Below are 19,897 nucleotides of genomic sequence, written 5' to 3'. Positions count from 1 at the left end.
GCTGTAGTTATAGTGATTTATACTCTAAATATTGCTCGCTTTTCAGAGTTGTAAGCCAGGGGCACAGCTGGAACCACTATTATTAATGTAATTAATCAGTGATAAAGAGGATGGAATTAAAATAACTCTTTCTATAGGTGACAAACTTTAATATGTTTCTGGAAGTTCTCTTCTTAAAATAGAATGTTGTGAACAGGACTTGAACCTGTGCAGGGGGACCCCATTGGATTTCAAATCCAACGCCTTAACCACTCGGCCATCACAACTTACGTACCCTGACTGTTAAGACTTCTGGCAACTACACCTAAGGGGCTAGCCTAAAATATGAGATCAGTCTTTTGCTCTGAACTGAGCTGTGTGGTAGGACACCGTGAGAAGAAAAGTGCTTTGGTGCTGTGGCTTAGTTGGTTAAAGCGCCTGTCTAGTAAACAGGAGATCCTGAGTTCAAATCTCAGCAGTGCCTTGCTATTTGTTGCTTTAGTTTATTCACTTGTTTATTATTTAAGTTTACATAACTAAAGTATATGATGAATCAAATTCTTTATAGGCAATTAAAAATCTATCGGATTTTTCATTGGTGACAGAGACCCCATGAATGTCATTGAGTTTTCTATAAGTAGTAAGTTCAATACAAAGTAATTATAGACCAGTAAGTTTAACATCCATTGTGGGAAAAACTTTTGAAGAGCTCTTAAAGGGACTCTGTTACCAGTTTATCAGGTCCCTAACTCCTAACTAGTCTAATTGGTGCTTTGCTGCTGATAACTACAGGGTGATTTGTAGTAAAAAAAATGTTTATTATTTGCAAAATTATGAGCATTTTCTAAATATGTAATTTAGCCTTTATTAGACATCTGGGAGGTAACAGCAGCAATTCTCCTGAGGTGGAGCTGACTCTCAGCATCTGATGCTGTCCTATCAGCATGAAGTTGCTTCACACACATTGTGAAACTCAAGCTACAGGGAAGGAGGATCAATTCAAACAGCCATATCTCGGGCTGTGGGCCACCTAAAAAAGCAGATTTGGTGGCATTTGAAAGACTGGATTCTACTCTTTCATATGACACCAAAGTCACAGTTCTAGCTGTGACAGAACCGAAGATATCACCTGTTGAAAACACAGTCGGGAATGGACGCAGTGTACTATATGATCACACTGTGTTGCTGGACAGGGAAGGGGGAGAAGTTGTATGCTGATTGGACAGCGTCATACAGAAAACATTAGCTGCCCAGAGTAAAAAGGAGTCATCTCCTATTTGGCTATTAGAGCTACATTAGTATATATAAATAAATGCTCATAACTTTGCAAATAAACGTTTTTTAAAAAAAAACAAAACAAATCACACTGTAGTTATCAGCATCATAGCGCCTATTAGGCTAGTTAGGAAATTGGGAATTGATAAACTGGTGACAGAGTCCATTTAAGGGACTATATACAGGAGTATGTGACAGAAAATAGTATTATAATTGACAGCAAGCAGAGATTTACTAAGGACAGAAGTTGTCCAACCAACCTGATTTGTTTTTATCAAGAGGAAAATAAAAGTCTGGACAAATGGGATGCTGTAGTTATAGTGATTTATACTCTAAATATTGCTCGCTTTTCAGAGTTGTAAGCCAGGGGCACAGCTGGAACCACTATTATTAATGTAATTAATCAGTGATAAAGAGGATGGAATTAAAATAACTCTTTCTATAGGTGACAAACTTTAATATGTTTCTGGAAGTTCTCTTCTTAAAATAGAACGTTGTGAACAGGACTTGAACCTGTGCAGGGAGACCCCATTGGATTTCAAATCCAACGCCTTAACCACTCGGCCATCACAACTTATGTACCCTGACTGTTAAGACTTCTGGCAACTACACCTAAGGGGCTAGCCTAAAATATGAGATCAGTCTTTTGCTCTGAACTGAGCTGTGTGGTAGGACACCGTGAGAAGAAAAGTGCTTTGGTGCTGTGGCTTAGTTGGTTAAAGCGCCTGTCTAGTAAACAGGAGATCCTGAGTTCAAATCTCAGCAGTGCCTTGCTATTTGTTGCTTTAGTTTATTCACTTGTTTATTATTTAAGTTTACATAACTAAAGTATATGATGAATCAAATTCTTTATAGGCAATTAAAAATCTATCGGGGTTTTCATTGGTGACAGAGACCCCATGAATGTCATTGAGTTTTCTATAAGTAGTAAGTTCAATACAAAGTAATTATAGACCAGTAAGCTTAACATCCATTGTGGGAAAAACTTTTGAAGAGCTCTTAAAGGGACTCTGTTACCAGTTTATCAGGTCCCTAACTCCTAACTAGTCTAATTGGTGCTTTGCTGCTGATAACTACAGGGTGATTTGTAGTAAAAAAAATGTTTATTATTTGCAAAATTATGAGCATTTTCTAAATATGTAATTTAGCCTTTATTAGACATCTGGGAGGTAACAGCAGCAATCCTCCTGAGGTGGAGCTGACTCTCAGCATCTGATGCTGTCCTATCAGCATGAAGTTGCTTCACACACATTGTGAAACTCAAGCTACAGGGAAGGAGGATCAATTCAAACAGCCATATCTCGGGCTGTGGGCCACCTAAAAAAGCAGATTTGGTGGCATTTGAAAGACTGGATTCTACTCTTTCATATGACACCAAAGTCACAGTTCTAGCTGTGACAGAACCGAAGATATCACCTGTTGAAAACACAGTCGGGAATGGACGCAGTGTACTATATGATCACACTGTGTTGCTGGACAGGGAAGGGGGAGAAGTTGTATGCTGATTGGACAGCGTCATACAGAAAACATTAGCTGCCCAGAGTAAAAAGGAGTCATCTCCTATTTGGCTATTAGAGCTACATTAGTATATATAAATAAATGCTCATAACTTTGCAAATAAACGTTTTTTAAAAAAAAACAAAACAAATCACACTGTAGTTATCAGCATCATAGCGCCTATTAGGCTAGTTAGGAAATTGGGAATTGATAAACTGGTGACAGAGTCCATTTAAGGGACTATATACAGGAGTATGTGACAGAAAATAGTATTATAATTGACAGCAAGCAGAGATTTACTAAGGACAGAAGTTGTCCAACCAACCTGATTTGTTTTTATCAAGAGGAAAATAAAAGTCTGGACAAATGGGATGCTGTAGTTATAGTGATTTATACTCTAAATATTGCTCGCTTTTCAGAGTTGTAAGCCAGGGGCACAGCTGGAACCACTATTATTAATGTAATTAATCAGTGATAAAGAGGATGGAATTAAAATAACTCTTTCTATAGGTGACAAACTTTAATATGTTTCTGGAAGTTCTCTTCTTAAAATAGAACGTTGTGAACAGGACTTGAACCTGTGCAGGGAGACCCCATTGGATTTCAAATCCAACGCCTTAACCACTCGGCCATCACAACTTATGTACCCTGACTGTTAAGACTTCTGGCAACTACACCTAAGGGGCTAGCCTAAAATATGAGATCAGTCTTTTGCTCTGAACTGAGCTGTGTGGTAGGACACCGTGAGAAGAAAAGTGCTTTGGTGCTGTGGCTTAGTTGGTTAAAGCGCCTGTCTAGTAAACAGGAGATCCTGAGTTCAAATCTCAGCAGTGCCTTGCTATTTGTTGCTTTAGTTTATTCACTTGTTTATTATTTAAGTTTACATAACTAAAGTATATGATGAATCAAATTCTTTATAGGCAATTAAAAATCTATCGGGGTTTTCATTGGTGACAGAGACCCCATGAATGTCATTGAGTTTTCTATAAGTAGTAAGTTCAATACAAAGTAATTATAGACCAGTAAGCTTAACATCCATTGTGGGAAAAACTTTTGAAGAGCTCTTAAAGGGACTCTGTTACCAGTTTATCAGGTCCCTAACTCCTAACTAGTCTAATTGGTGCTTTGCTGCTGATAACTACAGGGTGATTTGTAGTAAAAAAAATGTTTATTATTTGCAAAATTATGAGCATTTTCTAAATATGTAATTTAGCCTTTATTAGACATCTGGGAGGTAACAGCAGCAATCCTCCTGAGGTGGAGCTGACTCTCAGCATCTGATGCTGTCCTATCAGCATGAAGTTGCTTCACACACATTGTGAAACTCAAGCTACAGGGAAGGAGGATCAATTCAAACAGCCATATCTCGGGCTGTGGGCCACCTAAAAAAGCAGATTTGGTGGCATTTGAAAGACTGGATTCTACTCTTTCATATGACACCAAAGTCACAGTTCTAGCTGTGACAGAACCGAAGATATCACCTGTTGAAAACACAGTCGGGAATGGACGCAGTGTACTATATGATCACACTGTGTTGCTGGACAGGGAAGGGGGAGAAGTTGTATGCTGATTGGACAGCGTCATACAGAAAACATTAGCTGCCCAGAGTAAAAAGGAGTCATCTCCTATTTGGCTATTAGAGCTACATTAGTATATATAAATAAATGCTCATAACTTTGCAAATAAACGTTTTTTAAAAAAAAACAAAACAAATCACACTGTAGTTATCAGCATCATAGCGCCTATTAGGCTAGTTAGGAAATTGGGAATTGATAAACTGGTGACAGAGTCCATTTAAGGGACTATATACAGGAGTATGTGACAGAAAATAGTATTATAATTGACAGCAAGCAGAGATTTACTAAGGACAGAAGTTGTCCAACCAACCTGATTTGTTTTTATCAAGAGGAAAATAAAAGTCTGGACAAATGGGATGCTGTAGTTATAGTGATTTATACTCTAAATATTGCTCGCTTTTCAGAGTTGTAAGCCAGGGGCACAGCTGGAACCACTATTATTAATGTAATTAATCAGTGATAAAGAGGATGGAATTAAAATAACTCTTTCTATAGGTGACAAACTTTAATATGTTTCTGGAAGTTCTCTTCTTAAAATAGAACGTTGTGAACAGGACTTGAACCTGTGCAGGGAGACCCCATTGGATTTCAAATCCAACGCCTTAACCACTCGGCCATCACAACTTATGTACCCTGACTGTTAAGACTTCTGGCAACTACACCTAAGGGGCTAGCCTAAAATATGAGATCAGTCTTTTGCTCTGAACTGAGCTGTGTGGTAGGACACCGTGAGAAGAAAAGTGCTTTGGTGCTGTGGCTTAGTTGGTTAAAGCGCCTGTCTAGTAAACAGGAGATCCTGAGTTCAAATCTCAGCAGTGCCTTGCTATTTGTTGCTTTAGTTTATTCACTTGTTTATTATTTAAGTTTACATAACTAAAGTATATGATGAATCAAATTCTTTATAGGCAATTAAAAATCTATCGGGGTTTTCATTGGTGACAGAGACCCCATGAATGTCATTGAGTTTTCTATAAGTAGTAAGTTCAATACAAAGTAATTATAGACCAGTAAGCTTAACATCCATTGTGGGAAAAACTTTTGAAGAGCTCTTAAAGGGACTCTGTTACCAGTTTATCAGGTCCCTAACTCCTAACTAGTCTAATTGGTGCTTTGCTGCTGATAACTACAGGGTGATTTGTAGTAAAAAAAATGTTTATTATTTGCAAAATTATGAGCATTTTCTAAATATGTAATTTAGCCTTTATTAGACATCTGGGAGGTAACAGCAGCAATCCTCCTGAGGTGGAGCTGACTCTCAGCATCTGATGCTGTCCTATCAGCATGAAGTTGCTTCACACACATTGTGAAACTCAAGCTACAGGGAAGGAGGATCAATTCAAACAGCCATATCTCGGGCTGTGGGCCACCTAAAAAAGCAGATTTGGTGGCATTTGAAAGACTGGATTCTACTCTTTCATATGACACCAAAGTCACAGTTCTAGCTGTGACAGAACCGAAGATATCACCTGTTGAAAACACAGTCGGGAATGGACGCAGTGTACTATATGATCACACTGTGTTGCTGGACAGGGAAGGGGGAGAAGTTGTATGCTGATTGGACAGCGTCATACAGAAAACATTAGCTGCCCAGAGTAAAAAGGAGTCATCTCCTATTTGGCTATTAGAGCTACATTAGTATATATAAATAAATGCTCATAACTTTGCAAATAAACGTTTTTTAAAAAAAAACAAAACAAATCACACTGTAGTTATCAGCATCATAGCGCCTATTAGGCTAGTTAGGAAATTGGGAATTGATAAACTGGTGACAGAGTCCATTTAAGGGACTATATACAGGAGTATGTGACAGAAAATAGTATTATAATTGACAGCAAGCAGAGATTTACTAAGGACAGAAGTTGTCCAACCAACCTGATTTGTTTTTATCAAGAGGAAAATAAAAGTCTGGACAAATGGGATGCTGTAGTTATAGTGATTTATACTCTAAATATTGCTCGCTTTTCAGAGTTGTAAGCCAGGGGCACAGCTGGAACCACTATTATTAATGTAATTAATCAGTGATAAAGAGGATGGAATTAAAATAACTCTTTCTATAGGTGACAAACTTTAATATGTTTCTGGAAGTTCTCTTCTTAAAATAGAACGTTGTGAACAGGACTTGAACCTGTGCAGGGAGACCCCATTGGATTTCAAATCCAACGCCTTAACCACTCGGCCATCACAACTTATGTACCCTGACTGTTAAGACTTCTGGCAACTACACCTAAGGGGCTAGCCTAAAATATGAGATCAGTCTTTTGCTCTGAACTGAGCTGTGTGGTAGGACACCGTGAGAAGAAAAGTGCTTTGGTGCTGTGGCTTAGTTGGTTAAAGCGCCTGTCTAGTAAACAGGAGATCCTGAGTTCAAATCTCAGCAGTGCCTTGCTATTTGTTGCTTTAGTTTATTCACTTGTTTATTATTTAAGTTTACATAACTAAAGTATATGATGAATCAAATTCTTTATAGGCAATTAAAAATCTATCGGGGTTTTCATTGGTGACAGAGACCCCATGAATGTCATTGAGTTTTCTATAAGTAGTAAGTTCAATACAAAGTAATTATAGACCAGTAAGCTTAACATCCATTGTGGGAAAAACTTTTGAAGAGCTCTTAAAGGGACTCTGTTACCAGTTTATCAGGTCCCTAACTCCTAACTAGTCTAAATGGTGCTTTGCTGCTGATAACTACAGGGTGATTTGTAGTAAAAAAAATGTTTATTATTTGCAAAATTATGAGCATTTTCTAAATATGTAATTTAGCCTTTATTAGACATCTGGGAGGTAACAGCAGCAATCCTCCTGAGGTGGAGCTGACTCTCAGCATCTGATGCTGTCCTATCAGCATGAAGTTGCTTCACACACATTGTGAAACTCAAGCTACAGGGAAGGAGGATCAATTCAAACAGCCATATCTCGGGCTGTGGGCCACCTAAAAAAGCAGATTTGGTGGCATTTGAAAGACTGGATTCTACTCTTTCATATGACACCAAAGTCACAGTTCTAGCTGTGACAGAACCGAAGATATCACCTGTTGAAAACACAGTCGGGAATGGACGCAGTGTACTATATGATCACACTGTGTTGCTGGACAGGGAAGGGGGAGAAGTTGTATGCTGATTGGACAGCGTCATACAGAAAACATTAGCTGCCCAGAGTAAAAAGGAGTCATCTCCTATTTGGCTATTAGTGCTACATTAGTATATATAAATAAATGCTCATAACTTTGCAAATAAACGTTTTTTTAAAAAAAACAAAACAAATCACACTGTAGTTATCAGCATCATAGCGCCTATTAGGCTAGTTAGGAAATTGGGAATTGATAAACTGGTGACAGAGTCCATTTAAGGGACTATATACAGGAGTATGTGACAGAAAATAGTATTATAATTGACAGCAAGCAGAGATTTACTAAGGACAGAAGTTGTCCAACCAACCTGATTTGTTTTTATCAAGAGGAAAATAAAAGTCTGGACAAATGGGATGCTGTAGTTATAGTGATTTATACTCTAAATATTGCTCGCTTTTCAGAGTTGTAAGCCAGGGGCACAGCTGGAACCACTATTATTAATGTAATTAATCAGTGATAAAGAGGATGGAATTAAAATAACTCTTTCTATAGGTGACAAACTTTAATATGTTTCTGGAAGTTCTCTTCTTAAAATAGAACGTTGTGAACAGGACTTGAACCTGTGCAGGGAGACCCCATTGGATTTCAAATCCAACGCCTTAACCACTCGGCCATCACAACTTATGTACCCTGACTGTTAAGACTTCTGGCAACTACACCTAAGGGGCTAGCCTAAAATATGAAATCAGTCTTTTGCTCTGAACTGAGCTGAGTGGTAGGACACCGTGAGAAGAAAAGTGCTTTGGTGCTGTGGCTTAGTTGGTTAAAGCGCCTGTCTAGTAAACAGGAGATCCTGAGTTCAAATCTCAGCAGTGCCTTGCTATTTGTTGCTTTAGTTTATTCACTTGTTTATTATTTAAGTTTACATAACTAAAGTATATGATGAATCAAATTCTTTATAGGCAATTAAAAATCTATCGGGTTTTTCATTGGTGACAGAGACCCCATGAATGTCATTGAGTTTTCTATAAGTAGTAAGTTCAATACAAAGTAATTATAGACCAGTAAGCTTAACATCCATTGTGGGAAAAACTTTTGAAGAGCTCTTAAAGGGACTCTGTTACCAGTTTATCAGGTCCCTAACTCCTAACTAGTCTAATTGGTGCTTTGCTGCTGATAACTACAGGGTGATTTGTAGTAAAAAAAATGTTTATTATTTGCAAAATTATGAGCATTTTCTAAATATGTAATTTAGCCTTTATTAGACATCTGGGAGGTAACAGCAGCAATTCTCCTGAGGTGGAGCTGACTCTCAGCATCTGATGCTGTCCTATCAGCATGAAGTTGCTTCACACACATTGTGAAACTCAAGCTACAGGGAAGGAGGATCAATTCAAACAGCCATATCTCGGGCTGTGGGCCACCTAAAAAAGCAGATTTGGTGGCATTTGAAAGACTGGATTCTACTCTTTCATATGACACCAAAATCACAGTTCTAGCTGTGACAGAACCGAAGATATCACCTGTTGAAAACACAGTCGGGAATGGACGCAGTGTACTATATGATCACACTGTGTTGCTGGACAGGGAAGGGGGAGAAGTTGTATGCTGATTGGACAGCGTCATACAGAAAACATTAGCTGCCCAGAGTAAAAAGGAGTCATCTCCTATTTGGCTATTAGAGCTACATTAGTATATATAAATAAATGCTCATAACTTTGCAAATAAACGTTTTTTAAAAAAAAAAAAAAAAAATCACACTGTAGTTATCAGCATCATAGCGCCTATTAGGCTAGTTAGGAAATTGGGAATTGATAAACTGGTGACAGAGTCCATTTAAGGGACTATATACAGGAGTATGTGACAGAAAATAGTATTATAATTGACAGCAAGCAGAGATTTACTAAGGACAGAAGTTGTCCAACCAACCTGATTTGTTTTTATCAAGAGGAAAATAAAAGTCTGGACAAATGGGATGCTGTAGTTATAGTGATTTATACTCTAAATATTGCTCGCTTTTCAGAGTTGTAAGCCAGGGGCACAGCTGGAACCACTATTATTAATGTAATTAATCAGTGATAAAGAGGATGGAATTAAAATAACTCTTTCTATAGGTGACAAACTTTAATATGTTTCTGGAAGTTCTCTTCTTAAAATAGAACGTTGTGAACAGGACTTGAACCTGTGCAGGGAGACCCCATTGGATTTCAAATCCAACGCCTTAACCACTCGGCCATCACAACTTATGTACCCTGACTGTTAAGACTTCTGGCAACTACACCTAAGGGGCTAGCCTAAAATATGAGATCAGTCTTTTGCTCTGAACTGAGCTGTGTGGTAGGACACCGTGAGAAGAAAAGTGCTTTGGTGCTGTGGCTTAGTTGGTTAAAGCGCCTGTCTAGTAAACAGGAGATCCTGAGTTCAAATCTCAGCAGTGCCTTGCTATTTGTTGCTTTAGTTTATTCACTTGTTTATTATTTAAGTTTACATAACTAAAGTATATGATGAATCAAATTCTTTATAGGCAATTAAAAATCTATCGGGGTTTTCATTGGTGACAGAGACCCCATGAATGTCATTGAGTTTTCTATAAGTAGTAAGTTCAATACAAAGTAATTATAGACCAGTAAGCTTAACATCCATTGTGGGAAAAACTTTTGAAGAGCTCTTAAAGGGACTCTGTTACCAGTTTATCAGGTCCCTAACTCCTAACTAGTCTAAATGGTGCTTTGCTGCTGATAACTACAGGGTGATTTGTAGTAAAAAAAATGTTTATTATTTGCAAAATTATGAGCATTTTCTAAATATGTAATTTAGCCTTTATTAGACATCTGGGAGGTAACAGCAGCAATCCTCCTGAGGTGGAGCTGACTCTCAGCATCTGATGCTGTCCTATCAGCATGAAGTTGCTTCACACACATTGTGAAACTCAAGCTACAGGGAAGGAGGATCAATTCAAACAGCCATATCTCGGGCTGTGGGCCACCTAAAAAAGCAGATTTGGTGGCATTTGAAAGACTGGATTCTACTCTTTCATATGACACCAAAGTCACAGTTCTAGCTGTGACAGAACCGAAGATATCACCTGTTGAAAACACAGTCGGGAATGGACGCAGTGTACTATATGATCACACAGTGTTGCTGGACAGGGAAGGGGGAGAAGTTGTATGCTGATTGGACAGCGTCATACAGAAAACATTAGCTGCCCAGAGTAAAAAGGAGTCATCTCCTATTTGGCTATTAGAGCTACATTAGTATATATAAATAAATGCTCATAACTTTGCAAATAAACGTTTTTTTAAAAAAAACAAAACAAATCACACTGTAGTTATCAGCATCATAGCGCCTATTAGGCTAGTTAGGAAATTGGGAATTGATAAACTGGTGACAGAGTCCATTTAAGGGACTATATACAGGAGTATGTGACAGAAAATAGTATTATAATTGACAGCAAGCAGAGATTTACTAAGGACAGAAGTTGTCCAACCAACCTGATTTGTTTTTATCAAGAGGAAAATAAAAGTCTGGACAAATGGGATGCTGTAGTTATAGTGATTTATACTCTAAATATTGCTCGCTTTTCAGAGTTGTAAGCCAGGGGCACAGCTGGAACCACTATTATTAATGTAATTAATCAGTGATAAAGAGGATGGAATTAAAATAACTCTTTCTATAGGTGACAAACTTTAATATGTTTCTGGAAGTTCTCTTCTTAAAATAGAACGTTGTGAACAGGACTTGAACCTGTGCAGGGAGACCCCATTGGATTTCAAATCCAACGCCTTAACCACTCGGCCATCACAACTTATGTACCCTGACTGTTAAGACTTCTGGCAACTACACCTAAGGGGCTAGCCTAAAATATGAAATCAGTCTTTTGCTCTGAACTGAGCTGAGTGGTAGGACACCGTGAGAAGAAAAGTGCTTTGGTGCTGTGGCTTAGTTGGTTAAAGCGCCTGTCTAGTAAACAGGAGATCCTGAGTTCAAATCTCAGCAGTGCCTTGCTATTTGTTGCTTTAGTTTATTCACTTGTTTATTATTTAAGTTTACATAACTAAAGTATATGATGAATCAAATTCTTTATAGGCAATTAAAAATCTATCGGGTTTTTCATTGGTGACAGAGACCCCATGAATGTCATTGAGTTTTCTATAAGTAGTAAGTTCAATACAAAGTAATTATAGACCAGTAAGCTTAACATCCATTGTGGGAAAAACTTTTGAAGAGCTCTTAAAGGGACTCTGTTACCAGTTTATCAGGTCCCTAACTCCTAACTAGTCTAATTGGTGCTTTGCTGCTGATAACTACAGGGTGATTTGTAGTAAAAAAAATGTTTATTATTTGCAAAATTATGAGCATTTTCTAAATATGTAATTTAGCCTTTATTAGACATCTGGGAGGTAACAGCAGCAATTCTCCTGAGGTGGAGCTGACTCTCAGCATCTGATGCTGTCCTATCAGCATGAAGTTGCTTCACACACATTGTGAAACTCAAGCTACAGGGAAGGAGGATCAATTCAAACAGCCATATCTCGGGCTGTGGGCCACCTAAAAAAGCAGATTTGGTGGCATTTGAAAGACTGGATTCTACTCTTTCATATGACACCAAAATCACAGTTCTAGCTGTGACAGAACCGAAGATATCACCTGTTGAAAACACAGTCGGGAATGGACGCAGTGTACTATATGATCACACTGTGTTGCTGGACAGGGAAGGGGGAGAAGTTGTATGCTGATTGGACAGCGTCATACAGAAAACATTAGCTGCCCAGAGTAAAAAGGAGTCATCTCCTATTTGGCTATTAGAGCTACATTAGTATATATAAATAAATGCTCATAACTTTGCAAATAAACGTTTTTTAAAAAAAAAAAAAAAAAATCACACTGTAGTTATCAGCATCATAGCGCCTATTAGGCTAGTTAGGAAATTGGGAATTGATAAACTGGTGACAGAGTCCATTTAAGGGACTATATACAGGAGTATGTGACAGAAAATAGTATTATAATTGACAGCAAGCAGAGATTTACTAAGGACAGAAGTTGTCCAACCAACCTGATTTGTTTTTATCAAGAGGAAAATAAAAGTCTGGACAAATGGGATGCTGTAGTTATAGTGATTTATACTCTAAATATTGCTCGCTTTTCAGAGTTGTAAGCCAGGGGCACAGCTGGAACCACTATTATTAATGTAATTAATCAGTGATAAAGAGGATGGAATTAAAATAACTCTTTCTATAGGTGACAAACTTTAATATGTTTCTGGAAGTTCTCTTCTTAAAATAGAACGTTGTGAACAGGACTTGAACCTGTGCAGGGAGACCCCATTGGATTTCAAATCCAACGCCTTAACCACTCGGCCATCACAACTTATATACCCTGACTGTTAAGACTTCTGGCAACTACACCTAAGGGGCTAGCCTAAAATATGAGATCAGTCTTTTGCTCTGAACTGAGCTGTGTGGTAGGACACCGTGAGAAGAAAAGTGCTTTGGTGCTGTGGCTTAGTTGGTTAAAGCGCCTGTCTAGTAAACAGGAGATCCTGAGTTCAAATCTCAGCAGTGCCTTGCTATTTGTTGCTTTAGTTTATTCACTTGTTTATTATTTAAGTTTACATAACTAAAGTATATGATGAATCAAATTCTTTATAGGCAATTAAAACTCTATCGGGTTTTTCATTGGTGACAGAGACCCCATGAATGTCATTGAGTTTTCTATAAGTAGTAAGTTCAATACAAAGTAATTATAGACCAGTAAGCTTAACATCCATTGTGGGAAAAACTTTTGAAGAGCTCTTAAAGGGACTCTGTTACCAGTTTATCAGGTCCCTAACTCCTAACTAGTCTAATTGGTGCTTTGCTGCTGATAACTACAGGGTGATTTGTAGTAAAAAAAATGTTTATTATTTGCAAAATTATGAGCATTTTCTAAATATGTAATTTAGCCTTTATTAGACATCTGGGAGGTAACAGCAGCAATTCTCCTGAGGTGGAGCTGACTCTCAGCATCTGATGCTGTCCTATCAGCATGAAGTTGCTTCACACACATTGTGAAACTCAAGCTACAGGGAAGGAGGATCAATTCAAACAGCCATATCTCGGGCTGTGGGCCACCTAAAAAAGCAGATTTGGTGGCATTTGAAAGACTGGATTCTACTCTTTCATATGACACCAAAATCACAGTTCTAGCTGTGACAGAACCGAAGATATCACCTGTTGAAAACACAGTCGGGAATGGACGCAGTGTACTATATGATCACACTGTGTTGCTGGACAGGGAAGGGGGAGAAGTTGTATGCTGATTGGACAGCGTCATACAGAAAACATTAGCTGCCCAGAGTAAAAAGGAGTCATCTCCTATTTGGCTATTAGAGCTACATTAGTATATATAAATAAATGCTCATAACTTTGCAAATAAACGTTTTTTTAAAAAAAACAACAAATCACACTGTAGTTATCAGCATCATAGCGCCTATTAGGCTAGTTAGGAAATTGGGAATTGATAAACTGGTGACAGAGTCCATTTAAGGGACTATATACAGGAGTATGTGACAGAAAATAGTATTATAATTGACAGCAAGCAGAGATTTACTAAGGACAGAAGTTGTCCAACCAACCTGATTTGTTTTTATCAAGAGGAAAATAAAAGTCTGGACAAATGGGATGCTGTAGTTATAGTGATTTATACTCTAAATATTGCTCGCTTTTCAGAGTTGTAAGCCAGGGGCACAGCTGGAACCACTATTATTAATGTAATTAATCAGTGATAAAGAGTATGGAATTAAAATAACTCTTTCTATAGGTGACAAACTTTAATATGTTTCTGGAAGTTCTCTTCTTAAAATAGAACGTTGTGAACAGGACTTGAATCTGTGCAGGGGGACCCCATTGGATTTCAAATCCAACGCCTTAACCACTCGGCCATCACAACTTATGTACCCTGAATGTTAAGACTTCTGGCAACTACACCTAAGGGGCTAGCCAAAAATATGAGATCAGTCTTTTGCTCTGAACTGAGCTGTGTGGTAGGACACCGTGAGAAGAAAAGTTCTTTGGTGCTGTGGCTTAGTTGGTTAAAGCGCCTGTCTAGTAAACAGGAGATCCTGAGTTCAAATCTCAGCAGTGCCTTGCTATTTGTTGCTTTAGTTTATTCACTTGTTTATTATTTAAGTTTACATAACTAAAGTATATGATGAATCAAATTCTTTATAGGCAATTAAAAATCTATCGGGTTTTTCATTGGTGACAGAGACCCCATGAATGTCATTGAGTTTTCTATAAGTAGTAAGTTCAATACAAAGTAATTATAGACCAGTAAGCTTAACATCCATTGTGGGAAAAACTTTTGAAGAGCTCTTAAAGGGACTCTGTTACCAGTTTATCAGGTCCCTAACTCCTAACTAGTCTAATTGGTGCTTTGCTGCTGATAACTACAGGGTGATTTGTAGTAAAAAAAATGTTTATTATTTGCAAAATTATGAGCATTTTCTAAATATGTAATTTAGCCTTTATTAGACATCTGGGAGGTAACAGCAGCAATTCTCCTGAGGTGGAGCTGACTCTCAGCATCTGATGCTGTCCTATCAGCATGAAGTTGCTTCACACACATTGTGAAACTCAAGCTACAGGGAAGGAGGATCAATTCAAACAGCCATATCTCGGGCTGTGGGCCACCTAAAAAAGCAGATTTGGTGGCATTTGAAAGACTGGATTCTACTCTTTCATATGACACCAAAGTCACAGTTCTAGCTGTGACAGAACCGAAGATATCACCTGTTGAAAACACAGTCAGGAATGGACGCAGTGTACTATATGATCACACTGTGTTGCTGGACAGGGAAGGGGGAGAAGTTGTATGCTGATTGGACAGCGTCATACAGAAAACATTAGCTGCCCAGAGTAAAAAGGAGTCATCTCCTATTTGGCTATTAGAGCTACATTAGTATATATAAATAAATGCTCATAACTTTGCAAATAAACGTTTTTTAAAAAAAAACAACAAATCACACTGTAGTTATCAGCATCATAGCGCCTATTAGGCTAGTTAGGAAATTGGGAATTGATAAACTGGTGACAGAGTCCATTTAAGGGACTATATACAGGAGTATGTGACAGAAAATAGTATTATAATTGACAGCAAGCAGAGATTTACTAAGGACAGAAGTTGTCCAACCAACCTGATTTGTTTTTATCAAGAGGAAAATAAAAGTCTGGACAAATGGGATGCTGTAGTTATAGTGATTTATACTCTAAATATTGCTCGCTTTTCAGAGTTGTAAGCCAGGGGCACAGCTGGAACCACTATTATTAATGTAATTAATCAGTGATAAAGAGGATGGAATTAAAACTCTTTCTATAGGTGACAAACTTTAATATGTTTCTGGAAGTTCTCTTCTTAAAATAGAACGTTGTGAACAGGACTTGAACCTGTGCAGGGAGACCCCATTGGATTTCAAATCCAACGCCTTAACCACTCAGCCATCACAACTTATGTACCCTGACTGTTAAGACTTCTGGCAACTACACCTAAGGGGCTAGCCTAAAATATGAGATCAGTCTTTTGCTCTGAACTCAGCATCTGATGCTGTCCTATCAGCATGAAGTTGCTTCACACACATTGTGAAACTCAAGCTACAGGGAAGGAGGATCAATTCAAACAGCCATATCTCGGGCCGTGGGCCACCTAAAAAAGCAGATTTGGTGGCATTTGAAAGACTGGATTCTACTCTTTCATATGACACCAAAATCACAGTTCTAGCTGTGACAGAACCGAAGATATCACCTGTTGAAAACACAGTCGGGAATGGACGCAGTGTACTATATGATCACACTGTGTTGCTGGACAGGGAAGGGGGAGAAGTTGTATGCTGATTGGACAGCGTCATACAGAAAACATTAGCTGCCCAGAGTAAAAAGGATGAGTAATTTGTTTGAAAAAACGGGACCCCATACGGCGCTGCTACTCAGGAACGAATGCAGTAGTAGTTTAGAATTGATACTTTATTGTAGGCTACGCGTTTCAATGCCGCACCGGCATCTTCCTCAGGCCACAAACATTTTAGTCTGAACAACAGCCCTTAAATACACCACGCGGGAGAAAAAAACCGCCAATGTAGACAGGGTTAAAGTGCAAGATGACGTAATCACTGTGAACAGTTCAAATATGACAGGTACACAAAGTAATCCAATAGTATATAATGCTAATTTAAACTAAAATCGGCAGAGTGGAAATAAAAATACGGTATGGGATCTTACAATAAGAAACAAAGGGGGGGGGGAAATTGCAAAAACATTAATGTCCATATCAATGAATTTAAACAGTTGCTAAAACACAATAAAATATACAGAAGTTTAGCGATGTATCGTACTTGCAATATTTTGCGGTAATTCACCATTTAATTAGGATGAAAACGAATTAAAAGAAAATAAACTGAATAAGTGAAAATCATAAAAACTGCTATTGAACCCATATAACTGGGAACTCAACTGGACGTAGAAACCATAAAAATAGTGTATATTTCAGTGAAAAAACAACAATCAACCATTAAGTTGATCTGAATGTCATTTATATTTTTATTTCTAGTAATTAACCTATGGAATAAAATAAGAACATTCCATCATATAAAGATGTAGGGGTCTAAATTAGAGATCTCTACCAACAATCGTTTAGTTCGGTTTGAGAACGAACTAGTAGCAAAAAAAGCCAATAAATTGAAAAGAGACCGAGGCGATTATTCCCTTAATCAACTCGGGGATTGGAGAGTGGGGTGCAAACCACCAATCTCCCCACCCACTACAGTACTCAGGCAACCACCACTATCAAAAAATATTCCTCCTAACAGAGTTGCATTTACCACAGATGTACTTCAATATTCGTCTCCTACTTTTGTGAGGTCTTCTAGAAATAACCCGAAATATAGAAGTAATGAAATCCCACACTTAGGGATCAAAAATCCTCAACGTAATTTTAATATGACTGGTTCTACTACTTGCCCCAGCAATGCTAATGGTATCATCACTGAGAATAAGAATCCATCCACATGCTCTCGGTCTACTAGTTCTGGTGGCATTATGTGTCCATCCGATCACCGACTATCAAGCATACCCATTAACGCCTTCAAGTCCACAGATCTTGAGACGGAACTATTGCGTTACAATATAAAGACCGGTGTTTCTTCCCTTAAATGCCCCCCGTCTCCCCATCACAATGACTCAGTCTACACTTTAGATCAGGATAGTAATTCATCATTGATGCAATTGTCTGTGCATAACAATTCTAACGAACAATTTGACCTGTCAGTACATGATGTGGAGTCATCCCTCATTTCTGATGATTCATTTTGTGATGACCGACAGAATATATCAATTCAAAAACCATTAGGCGTTCCCTCTGACCATCCCTCCATATGTATGGACAACACACTTCCCGCTGTTTCTTTTTTAGGGCTCCCGTCCCAATTAACTATGCCTCCAATAACCCCAACATTAAAAAGCAAGGACTGCTTGGTACCGTACATTACGAGTCCCAAAATTCAGACAATAACCAGTTTTTTTCCCACCATTCAAAAAATTTCAACAAAAAGAAAATTAGAAGCAGACAAAGATACAGAGGAAAGAGGGGTGGAAGGAGCCGTAAATCTGTCACTAATCCACTTGCAGTCCAAAAAACAAAGGAACACACAGTGAAACTTTTTAACTTGTCCACCTACAAATTGAATATTTGGGAAACCAGTTTATTGGGAAAAGGGCTTTCCTTTTGCCCAGTAGCCCCTCCCGACACCTTTGAACTCTTCATGGACCTCAATAGGTTTGTCAGGAAGCTGACCCTATCCAGACATTTTTCCATGGCCGATGATTCCTCATTAGCTCCTCCTAAAAATGACTCAGTTGAGAGGATGTCTAGCCAATTGGCTCTAAGTGTGGATGTACATCCCAAATCCAATTTTTATCCAATACATCATCAAGGTCCGTTCCTGGAAATCTTCTCCACACTCGTTGGAAATGAGTTTCGGTTGCTTGATAAACCTCAATTCATGCCAGACAATTTATCCAGTAAAGAGAGAAAAGCTATCAAATCCCTACGGAATAATAAGGAGATTGTGATCCGCTCCGCAGATAAAGGAGGGGGCATCGTTATACAGAACAGGTGTGATTATCTTAGGGAGACCTCCAGAATTTTATCAGACAGTTCATTTTATTTAAGATTGGTGGCTAATCCTCTTTCCTCATATATAGATGAATATAGAACCTTCATAGACGCAGCTTTTTCAGAGGGTTTACTGACCAAAAAAGAAAAGAATTTCCTTAATATGCCATGTCCTAGTTTACCATTTATATATCACTTACCAAAAATACATAAATGTATGAATAATCCTCCTGGCCGTCCTATCATTTCTGGCATTGGATCCCTTACCAGTAATTTGTCACACTATATAGATCTACATCTACAGCCATTTGTATTACAACTACCCTCTTATTTGAGGGATTCCACTCAACTTATTAATGACTTACAAAATCTTTTGACTGTACCCCCCTTATCCAAAGTGTGTTTCTTAACAGCCGACGTCACAGCCCTATATAGCAATATTCCCCATGACAGAGGCCTTGAAGTGATTGAATCGGTCTTAGCTTCGAATCCCAAAATTCCAACTGCACAAATTCTATTTTTAACGAACTGTGTGGAATACATCCTTAAGCACAATGTGTTTAGCTTTGGAAATAATTTTTATAATCAAATAAAGGGCTGTGCCATGGGCTCCAGATTCGCTCCGGCATATGCCAACTTATATATGGGCGAGTTTGAGGATAAACACATTTTTAATGGCCATAATTTTAAGGAACAAATTTTACTCTACAGACGTTTTATAGACGATTTATTTATTGTATGGAAAGGTGAAGAAAAAGAAGCTACTGACTTCATGGAAACATTAAATAGGAACGACTTTGGAATAACTTTCACTTATACTTTCTCCAGTACATGTATTGACTTTCTAGATTTAACTATTGATTTTGATGACATTAACAGGAATTTTAATACCAGAACACACTTCAAAAACGTTGATGTTAATAGCTACATCGATTTCAGAAGTGCCCACTACCCCCCGTGGATTAAAAATGTACCCTTTGGCCAATTTAGGAGAGTGAGGAAGAATTGCTCGTCTGAAATTAATTTTGTAAGGGAATGTGAGGTTTTGGAAAGTAGATTTAAGGAGAAAAATTTCCCTAGACAACTTATTGAAGGTGCACGTTCAAAAGCCGCAGAATTGACCCAAAAGGCCTGTGTTAGCCAAACGAAAAAGACAGAGGATACTACCGATTGCACTAATAAAAATGGAAAAACTAATACCAACAAGATTAAGTTTACAAATAATTTTATTACATCATACAATAGTGGACATAAATTGGTGAGATCTATTTTGTCCAGACATTGGCATATCTTGAGAAATGATCCTTTCCTCAAAAATTCTCTACCTGACAAACCAAATATCACCTTTAGACGGTCAGCT

At 38.0% G+C, this 19,897-nt stretch overlaps 20 non-coding genes across 20 annotated transcripts; 10 read left to right on the top strand and 10 right to left on the bottom strand.

The window, feature by feature from the left end:
- Nucleotides 1-184: 184 nt before the first annotated feature.
- On the bottom strand, nucleotides 185-266 carry TRNAS-UGA (transfer RNA serine (anticodon UGA)). The gene has a single exon. It is a non-coding gene; the product is annotated as a tRNA-Ser (tRNA).
- A 123-nt stretch (nucleotides 267-389) lies between these two features.
- On the top strand, nucleotides 390-463 carry TRNAT-AGU (transfer RNA threonine (anticodon AGU)). Its single transcript has one exon. It is a non-coding gene; the product is annotated as a tRNA-Thr (tRNA).
- A 1,283-nt stretch (nucleotides 464-1,746) lies between these two features.
- TRNAS-UGA (transfer RNA serine (anticodon UGA)) lies at nucleotides 1,747-1,828 on the bottom strand. The gene has a single exon. It is a non-coding gene; the product is annotated as a tRNA-Ser (tRNA).
- A 123-nt stretch (nucleotides 1,829-1,951) lies between these two features.
- TRNAT-AGU (transfer RNA threonine (anticodon AGU)) lies at nucleotides 1,952-2,025 on the top strand. Its single transcript has one exon. It is a non-coding gene; the product is annotated as a tRNA-Thr (tRNA).
- A 1,283-nt stretch (nucleotides 2,026-3,308) lies between these two features.
- TRNAS-UGA (transfer RNA serine (anticodon UGA)) lies at nucleotides 3,309-3,390 on the bottom strand. Its single transcript has one exon. It is a non-coding gene; the product is annotated as a tRNA-Ser (tRNA).
- A 123-nt stretch (nucleotides 3,391-3,513) lies between these two features.
- Nucleotides 3,514-3,587, top strand: TRNAT-AGU (transfer RNA threonine (anticodon AGU)). The gene has a single exon. It is a non-coding gene; the product is annotated as a tRNA-Thr (tRNA).
- Nucleotides 3,588-4,870: 1,283 nt separating this feature from the next.
- Nucleotides 4,871-4,952, bottom strand: TRNAS-UGA (transfer RNA serine (anticodon UGA)). The gene has a single exon. It is a non-coding gene; the product is annotated as a tRNA-Ser (tRNA).
- Nucleotides 4,953-5,075: 123 nt separating this feature from the next.
- Nucleotides 5,076-5,149, top strand: TRNAT-AGU (transfer RNA threonine (anticodon AGU)). Its single transcript has one exon. It is a non-coding gene; the product is annotated as a tRNA-Thr (tRNA).
- A 1,283-nt stretch (nucleotides 5,150-6,432) lies between these two features.
- On the bottom strand, nucleotides 6,433-6,514 carry TRNAS-UGA (transfer RNA serine (anticodon UGA)). The gene has a single exon. It is a non-coding gene; the product is annotated as a tRNA-Ser (tRNA).
- Nucleotides 6,515-6,637: 123 nt separating this feature from the next.
- Nucleotides 6,638-6,711, top strand: TRNAT-AGU (transfer RNA threonine (anticodon AGU)). Its single transcript has one exon. It is a non-coding gene; the product is annotated as a tRNA-Thr (tRNA).
- Nucleotides 6,712-7,994: 1,283 nt separating this feature from the next.
- TRNAS-UGA (transfer RNA serine (anticodon UGA)) lies at nucleotides 7,995-8,076 on the bottom strand. Its single transcript has one exon. It is a non-coding gene; the product is annotated as a tRNA-Ser (tRNA).
- A 123-nt stretch (nucleotides 8,077-8,199) lies between these two features.
- On the top strand, nucleotides 8,200-8,273 carry TRNAT-AGU (transfer RNA threonine (anticodon AGU)). The gene has a single exon. It is a non-coding gene; the product is annotated as a tRNA-Thr (tRNA).
- Nucleotides 8,274-9,556: 1,283 nt separating this feature from the next.
- TRNAS-UGA (transfer RNA serine (anticodon UGA)) lies at nucleotides 9,557-9,638 on the bottom strand. Its single transcript has one exon. It is a non-coding gene; the product is annotated as a tRNA-Ser (tRNA).
- Nucleotides 9,639-9,761: 123 nt separating this feature from the next.
- Nucleotides 9,762-9,835, top strand: TRNAT-AGU (transfer RNA threonine (anticodon AGU)). Its single transcript has one exon. It is a non-coding gene; the product is annotated as a tRNA-Thr (tRNA).
- Nucleotides 9,836-11,118: 1,283 nt separating this feature from the next.
- Nucleotides 11,119-11,200, bottom strand: TRNAS-UGA (transfer RNA serine (anticodon UGA)). Its single transcript has one exon. It is a non-coding gene; the product is annotated as a tRNA-Ser (tRNA).
- A 123-nt stretch (nucleotides 11,201-11,323) lies between these two features.
- TRNAT-AGU (transfer RNA threonine (anticodon AGU)) lies at nucleotides 11,324-11,397 on the top strand. Its single transcript has one exon. It is a non-coding gene; the product is annotated as a tRNA-Thr (tRNA).
- Nucleotides 11,398-12,680: 1,283 nt separating this feature from the next.
- On the bottom strand, nucleotides 12,681-12,762 carry TRNAS-UGA (transfer RNA serine (anticodon UGA)). Its single transcript has one exon. It is a non-coding gene; the product is annotated as a tRNA-Ser (tRNA).
- Nucleotides 12,763-12,885: 123 nt separating this feature from the next.
- TRNAT-AGU (transfer RNA threonine (anticodon AGU)) lies at nucleotides 12,886-12,959 on the top strand. The gene has a single exon. It is a non-coding gene; the product is annotated as a tRNA-Thr (tRNA).
- A 1,486-nt stretch (nucleotides 12,960-14,445) lies between these two features.
- Nucleotides 14,446-14,519, top strand: TRNAT-AGU (transfer RNA threonine (anticodon AGU)). The gene has a single exon. It is a non-coding gene; the product is annotated as a tRNA-Thr (tRNA).
- A 1,278-nt stretch (nucleotides 14,520-15,797) lies between these two features.
- TRNAS-UGA (transfer RNA serine (anticodon UGA)) lies at nucleotides 15,798-15,879 on the bottom strand. The gene has a single exon. It is a non-coding gene; the product is annotated as a tRNA-Ser (tRNA).
- Between the last annotated feature and the right edge of the window lie 4,018 nt (nucleotides 15,880-19,897).

The sequence above is a fragment of the Rhinoderma darwinii genome, chromosome 3 (genome assembly GCF_050947455.1).
Source record: "Rhinoderma darwinii isolate aRhiDar2 chromosome 3, aRhiDar2.hap1, whole genome shotgun sequence".
NCBI classification, from domain to species: Eukaryota; Metazoa; Chordata; class Amphibia; order Anura; family Rhinodermatidae; genus Rhinoderma; species Rhinoderma darwinii.
This window is presented reverse-complemented; position numbering and strand designations above follow the sequence as displayed.